This window comes from Falco cherrug, chromosome 2 (assembly GCF_023634085.1).
Source record: "Falco cherrug isolate bFalChe1 chromosome 2, bFalChe1.pri, whole genome shotgun sequence".
Taxonomy (NCBI): Eukaryota; Metazoa; Chordata; class Aves; order Falconiformes; family Falconidae; genus Falco; species Falco cherrug.
The window spans coordinates 50,307,198-50,313,911 of record NC_073698.1 but is presented as its reverse complement, the minus strand read 5'-3'; positions in this window follow the sequence as shown (position 1 = coordinate 50,313,911).

The window sequence follows — 6,714 nt, the reverse complement described above, 5'->3', positions numbered from 1 at the left end:
CTTGAAGTTAGGCTTCTATTTAATAGTTTACCATTTTTTGTGAGAAAAGTAATGAATCGTCATCTTATTTAATACATAAAAGTAACAAAGAGGAAGTGGAATGCTTAAGATCACAAGATACTTATTAGCAAAGGTGAGAACCAAGATATCTAAGTCCCATGTCAATGCTTTATGGTTAAACCATGCTGCCTCATAGGAACAGAGCAAAATGGAGAATCAACTCCCAGCTGTTTTAAGAAAAACTTATTTTCTAAACAAACCCTGTATGTAATATTTCCAGAAATAGCAATGCATCCTGTACTAGTAACTGTTAGACTGAATCCCAATTCATTCATTTTTCAGTCTTCTTGATTCTCACAGTGGAAAACACTGGAAGACAGGAATATAATTAGAAAATAGTATTTTTTTTTCCCTAAATGTCTTTGTAGGCCACAGCTGGAAATGATTATTGTAATGGATATAAAAAGTGCTGCCCATTCCATTACCTGTTCTGCGTAGTCTTCAGAAATAGTAGTGAGAACGGTATGGTGGTGGTAGGCATAGCAACAGTGGTTGTGGATTACAGAGGTGTCAGTCCCTGCCATAGTGGTCTCTGCCTTCTGCTTTGATGGGAGAGGGCTCAGGAATGGCTTTAAGAGAATGAATAGCTGCATTTGCTACTGTTGAGGCCATCAGTTCTGCCCTGTAGGAAATGGGTAGGTTGACGTTTTTTCCTCTGGTCATAATTCCTGTTGGTTTATCCCTTAGAAATGAGTGACCATCTTTACAGGAATCTGAAGAAAAACCAAATTAGTATGGGAGACAATAGATGGAAGGAAGTGGTGGAGGCAGGGGACAGTGTTAACAAGTCATTTTTACAAAAAATGAGAAACAACAGGTAAACAGTGAACAGAGCACCTGTTCTTTATGGTGCATTATTATCTTTATGGTGCTATATTAGCACTTTATGGGCCTAATGGTGTTCTACCTAGAGATGAGACAATAAAAAAGTAAATCTCACAGTTGGCAGGATCCCTTTCTTTAACCTTTGCATCCTAATGCAACATGGTAGTTATCTAGGACTAGAATAAGGTCGGTGAGGAATTGATTCAAACAACACTGTATAAAACTGCAGTGGCTTTCCACCTCCATTACTATTTTCTTTCAGAATACAAAGTGAAATAAGATTATTGTTTTTTTTTAAATTAAAACAGTGAAATCAGCTGAGGCAGAAAGATTTGAAAGCAAATCTTTTACCACACAAGTGGGGGTTCAACAATTTTATCAATGGGTTTCTTGGTTGTAACACAACATGGCCTCCTTTTGAAACCTGCTTCTTTCCATCTCCAAGGTTTTTCCTGTATTTGTCATTACGAGGAGTCTTCCTGTCTTTACCTATATTGCAGGCTCCCTACTTTTTATGCCTCATTGTGTACCTGCCCCATTTTGTGCTCCAGGATTTGCTACCAACAGAGTTACCCTTAGTTACCTCAAAAAAAGAAATAACCTTTTACTCAGCCTTACTTGGTTCACCACTCAATTGTAAAGCAAGACAAGCAGGTGATTTTCCTTTCTGCTTTCTAAACTCAATCAAAACAAACCAAAACAAAACAACGAACTAATATTAATCACATATATAGTAAACAGTGCCAAAACAAATGAAAGTTCTACCATGTATTGCACTGAGTAAGTAATCAGTGAAAACAGGTTTCAGTTAACTATAGATAGAGAAGGATTACCTTGCAGCAGGCTACAAAACACACAGCCTATGCTTTATAAGAAATTGAAATGATGAGAGTAGTCTTCCGAAAGGGAAGCTGCAAAATGATTCAGTGGGTTCTTGCATACAAAGACAAGAAGAGTTACTAAGACAGATCAAGCATATGCCATCTTGAACTTCTTGTTGCAAGCTGAACTCTTTAGATGAGCATCTACTTTCCTCAGATAAAACAGATTTTGAACAGTTCAGAATAATATTAGACAGTGCTGATTTGTTTGAAGGAATGTGTAGAAAGAAGGGTATCATCTGTGAATTCTTAAAAGAGTATGGCAGGGAGACTAATGAATTGCTCTGCTGCAGAAAACTATTACTTACCTTTGCCAGCCTTGTTAATTTCTTATCAGTTTAACAACAGTATAGTATTGTCCTCTTCAGGACACAAACATTGTTATTTAAAATCTCCTAGTACAATACTTTTAAATTCCCATGCCGGGAAGGAACTTCTTTTGAAAACAGAGTAATAACATTTAATCAAATCAAAATGTTTATGCCCTGTAACAGGAAAAAACTCTCTACTAAGTAGCTTGCTCTTTGGCATTAGGATTGTTCAATCTTGTTCTGATGAAGTTAAGCCAATACTGCAAATAAAAAATAATAAGAAATTTGATATTTTCTCTGAGATGCATTTATTTAAAGTAGGAAGTATCAATTTTTGATCTTTACAGACCACCAAGTCTCATTATTAATGCATATAAAATTTATAAAACTCTGAATTACAAGCTTCTGAATAATGTAGAAACATGATCTAGCTCCTGAGGGGACTCTTAGCTGAATACCAGTAAGTGCCCAAGTGTAATACTGAAGTGTCATATGAATGTAGCATAAGATAACAGCTATGTGTGTCATAACATTAAACTTCTCTGAGCATGTGCCTGCAATGAATTCTAAAGTTGTGAGAAGGGGGAGACCCTTAAATGGCCTGACTCTAGAAGCTTAGAGAATGAACCAAATAAAATATGTCACAAATTAAGTGTAACTTAAAAGTGATGCCACTGCAGCCGCTAGGCAAGTACAATTTTGTAAATATATATAACATTTGTTATTCCAGATCTTTCACATATGTAAATTTATGAATGTGACAGTTCCTTTTCCCAGAACAGTTAATCGTCCTTTCCACAAAATGTCTCCAAATTAAATGCAGTATTTTTTTCACCAAATCAAATCATTTCTCAAAAAATGACCCCTTCTATAACAAGTCACCTCAAAGTCAGAAATACAATAAATATTGTACCATGGATAATAAAGATAATCTTACATTTACCAAACTGAGATTGTTAGTCAGTATGAAACCTTGTGTAAAGCCTTGTTTGTTTAAGGGGTAAGTTAAAAACTTGTGGAGTATATGAGAAGTTTTATTTTATCCAACTTTGGAACAGACCCTGACTTGTCAAAATAATACCATTTTTGCCAAAATCCTCTGCCACACAAAATATTCTGGCTGTCCTTTATGACTTTCAATGTTTTCTTGCATGTTCACAGTACCGAAGAGTAAAAGTAACGTTTTATTCTTGGGAATCTAATTAATCCTATATTTATAAATAAATCTTCCTTCCTTTCTCAGCTCCAGATCTTTATCTCCTGGGGTTTTCATATCACTTTTGTTCCAAGATATCAGCTTACAGCTTCTCCAGCTCCTCCCTGATGTTGGAAATTTTTTCCAATCTCACAGAAGCTTATGAATTCTCTAACAACTCTTTTTTTTCCCACAGCTTTCCTTCCATTTCAATTCCTTAAACTTTATCTATATTGGTAATTAAAATGATCCAGGGACCACTTACTGATTCTGAGGCAAATGGCACACAACAGTTAGTGCCCTCACCCTATAACTGTAAAAAATAACTAGATTGCAGAACTGGAAGTCATTGGTTGATGCTGTCCTCTAATAGTGGAAAAGCAGATGGCATATGCCAAAACCATGCCTGGGAATCTCCTGAAAATTAAGCCTGGCTGAATAATGACAGGACAGCACCTGTGCTTGTAACTTAGCTGAGTTTTCGCCTTGCTCTTTTGACTTTTCTGGTATAAACCTACATGGTTATTTCAAATAGGATTTCCTAGATCACCAGTCTTTCTTGTGGTTTCTGTCCTGTAGAGTCTCTTTCTCAGTGTGGTGGAAGTTACATTTCCTTCCTCTTTCAGGTTCTGTTGTATTCTGAAAAAACCTACCCAGCTGGTACCTGGCCCTCGTTTTGCAACATGGACTCTACTCCTGTTTATTGATTCCCTCAAAGTTTAAAGTAAAGGCTGGCATTTGGCTCTTCTAGTTCTTCTGCAGGAAGACATTCCCTAAGCTGCATCCCAGCTCATCTTTTTTGCAACAGTCGTAACATTCTGCTCAGAGCAAGGACTGTAAAGGAAAGTTATCTTTATTCTGGCAACAGGCGTGGTAGTAAATCAAGTGATACTGCATACACGTGGGGAGTGTTGAGTGGAGTGCTATCAAGCTTACTAACTTGTGAGGCTCAAAAGAGAGGAAATACCCATTAGTCCTCGATAATTTAATTTAAAAATATGGGAAAAGAAACTGTAAAGAATTAGAGCTGCTATTTGGCAGTGCATGTGGTTTAAGAAGCAAACCTAAAGAGTTCTCATTTAAACATGTTGCTGTACCCTTTTTTCAGTGTGGAATGGAATGAACAGCCTGACTTGTAATTTAGCAAGATGTTTGAGAAAAAGTTTGAGGTTTGTTTTTTTTTTTATTATTATTATTATGACTTTGAAAGATCTGTGCATACTATGTAATATCTATCATGCACTTTGGGTATCAGCAAATTTCTGGTCCTTAAAAGGAGCTACAGGCATTAAGTTAAAAGAACTAACTTCTACTTAAAAAGGATATTTCAAGAAATACTTTGTAACTAAATTAAATAATGTGGAATTAAATTTGCAAATAACCTGTAAACGAACTGAAAACAGTAGCTGTAATCAAAGAATATGCAGCATATTTTATTTTAAACTGGGGTAAACAAAAAGTACCTCAAGTTACAAAAAGTTAAGCTACCTGGTGTGTCTGCTGAGTCATCTTACCTGTCAGAGTTGGTAGCACTTTGAAGGGTTCTTTGAAATACTGTTTAAAAATGTTAACCTGTACAGCCAAGCAAGCAGGAAATTGACCTCTGTTTCCTCCTGGGGTTGAAGTAGCACTGCACCATGACTCACACTTCTTTCAACATCATTCCAGTCTTACATGAAAAGACTGAAAGGTCTGAAAGACCAACACTTTTTGCCAAGTAACAGTCACACCTATATTAAGTGTAAGTGGAAATTATGCTTGAAGAATCTCATTTTCATGTTGTTAGTGCTGTCTCTAGCTGCAGAGGATTTGTGAAAAATTTTACTTTTTATGAATATTAGTTATGGTTTGTTTGTTTGTTTCTTTTCATTTATGAAGAAGTCAGTGAGGTCTCCTTGAAAGCAGAGACAATTCTTTAGAAACTTAGTAACAGGGCTGATATGCTATTAGACGTTTACAATGTTGGCATGAATTGAGCAATATGTCATTTCAGTTATCTCTTCAAAATGGTTTCCCAGTTACTATTTAAGACCACCACAGCAGCTGTAACAGACTGTTTATGAACTGCTTTTCCACAGTGAGCTAAGAACCCAGATAACAAAACACAAGTGCTGATTTAGAAGCAGTGAACCAGTAGAACAAATTAATACAGTTTAGCTGAGTAACAGTATAGTGCAATTTGCGCAGTGAAAAGAAATATTGATAAAGGAAAGCAAATGAGGAAAATATTCCAGTATTCCAGAGCAGTCAACCATGTTTTGTTTTATCATTTACAACACTTTGAGCACTGTAGCAATATTGCTATTGATTATGTCACAAATATTTTTACTAGTATAGTTAAGTAATCTAATAAATTATTATCTTCAAACTACTTTATCGTCCAATAAAATTAATGTCATTTAGGTGTTTATCTGGAGCTAGAAGTCCTTCCTTTTCCTCAATAATTGCAAAGAAGATCAAGAGATTGTAAAAATGTCAAGAAAAAACTTTTTATCTTACCTCTCCCTTCTTCGTAGGTTTTTTAGTAATTAAAAACTTTACATAAATCAGTGATAGAGATATAATAGTCAGATGTACTAAAAAAATTTTGTACCAAAAAAATTATGTACTAGATAAGTCCTTTTTTTTCCTACAAAATCTCTGTACTTTTTTTCTGATCCTTTTAGCAAAAAAATCAAAAAGGAAAGGTCAGTGGCAATAATAATGAGAACTGAAATGTAGGATTATAAATATTAAGATTCCACTTTATCTTTTTATGACATCTTAGTGCTGCGCTGGAGAGCTGTCTACAAATCGGCAGACCTCGGGTTCGCCTCAGAAAGAGAGAAGAAAACCACTAAGTATTGCTGGGGAAATAGCTTAAATAAGATATTATTTCAGCTTTGCAAGGAGCTGCAGTCTCCTGAAACCTTGTTTAAAGATTAGTATTACATAACGGTGTGATCTTTCATTTTTATTTCTTTTTTCTTTTAAAAAGTTGTTAATTAAATGTCAAGTTAAAAACAAGTAGTAATTTTTTCCTTCTTAACTTTCAGTCTTGACATAACAACTGTACAAAATAAAAATGTAGAGTAGCTTACTAGGTTTTGATATCCTGTACAAAAATAAAGGATCCTTCTTGGATTAGGCACTAGTTCTTGAAATACCCATTCAGTCTATAAAAAACCATCACCATAGAAAACTGTGATTTAAGGATGGGAGGTATCACCATTCACTAGCAAAGGCAGATATCTAGAAAATTTCATGAGCTATTTGAGTCAGCAAAATCATATTCTCACATAGGATGATATGAAGTTGATCTGAGATATAGTATTTTCAGGGAACAGGTACTATACAGTTCAGTGTAATCATCCAGCCAATGACTCTTTCACCAAGTCTGGTTTCCTCATATTGGCAGATATCCAAGAAGGAACGTTGCTGCTCTGGGACATGTTTCGCATTT